Source organism: Arachis ipaensis, chromosome B02, assembly GCF_000816755.2.
Source record: "Arachis ipaensis cultivar K30076 chromosome B02, Araip1.1, whole genome shotgun sequence".
Taxonomy (NCBI): domain Eukaryota; kingdom Viridiplantae; phylum Streptophyta; class Magnoliopsida; order Fabales; family Fabaceae; genus Arachis; species Arachis ipaensis.
Genome location: NC_029786.2, coordinates 96,979,908 through 96,981,528, shown reverse-complemented (window position 1 = coordinate 96,981,528; position 1,621 = coordinate 96,979,908).

Here is a 1,621-nt window from a genome sequence, read left to right as displayed (position 1 = left end):
TAGAGTAATCCCGTTTTAATGTTTTTTGATGGGGTTTCCCAATATACTATACGTTTTGAATTCATAATTGGTTTTTATATGGTTGAAGTATTAATATATAGCAAAAAAAAAAAGGTATGTTAGTACATTTGACGTCTTATGAAAGTTATGCTCACCAAATTAAAAGAAAAAGAAAGAAAAAAAGTCTCAAGAAATTAAACCATTCATTGTATTTACTTGAAATAATCATCATATATAAATAAAACTCTATATGTATGGATTTTACTTGAAAGAGATGCTAACGACACCAGATTAAAGTGTTATATAATTCGATTAAATGAAGAAATTAGAAACGTTTATTGTATGAATATTATAAGCATTTGTTAATGGTGCCCACTCTAGGGGAATTCAAGCATGAGATTATTACTAGCTCCATTGTTTAGCCGCCGAAAGTGGAAGACCCAAAATTGATGAAACGAATGTTGACTTTTCTTTCTGTGCGAGTTACTTTGATTTAATAAGCACGCACTAATAAACGTAGCCTCCCACCCCCACTCATCTTATTGTTTCTTATTAATTGGATAAGATTATTATATTCTAAATTTGCATGTTATTTTGTAGTGACTTATCGCACAGGTAAATAAATATTGCGTTGGTAAGTTAGAATGCGGATTATAAATCTGAATTTTCATGCGTTATCCGAAAAATGATATTAAAAGCTATGTATTTTATTATATTTAAAATGTTCGGATGGCATTATAATTGCATCCAATAGAAAAATATCTAAAAAGATCAAATATCTATCTTTTTAGAGGGAATAAAACTACATTTTCGTCAAAAAATTATTCCTAAAAATAAGTTATTTCTACAAATTAAACTTTAAAACTTCAAATAAATATAAACAAATATATATTTTCATAGACAATTTACAAAAATAAGTTAAATTGAAATTCTTTAAAACAAATAATATGATTCTTAATTAACCTAATAGTACATTCAATAATATAAATTAACAGTTTCTTTTGTTTTGTCTTTTTCTGATCAAGCTTCAGGTTTCATCCATTATCTATTTTCCTAATTTTGCCTCTTGTGTAGAGTATACAAAACCAACCTTGTTGTTGTTTTATTAGGCGAAAGAGAATCTTGAAAACCTCTAATAATAAACATGAATAACATGGTTGGTGATTTTCTGTGGGCTATGCCTTTCATCACCAGCTAAAGGAATATTGTTAATTTGACTCGTTGTGTCACACATTTTATATTTCCTTCTATTTTTATTGGTTTCTTATAAGTTGAGTAAATATTAAAGCAACTTTAATTTCTTCCTCTTAATTTATCCCTAGAAGATCAAGCATTCTTTCATTGTTGTCCACGTTACGCTGCTTGCATGGGTGTTTTTGGCAAAATCCTGCACCCCAAATACCTTTAATTTTCAAACACAATTTTATGTTAATTTTAGAATAGAAAATACTTTAAAATTTATTATCTAACTTTCTTTTAAGAGTAAATAAATTCAAACCCTCTGGAGAATCAATAAAAGAATCAGCAAATTTAGTGAATAACTAATTGTCGCTTTTTATTTTTGATATTAAGGAGAAGATGGTATTTTACAACATTATTAGAATATGGTGTGTTTAATTAA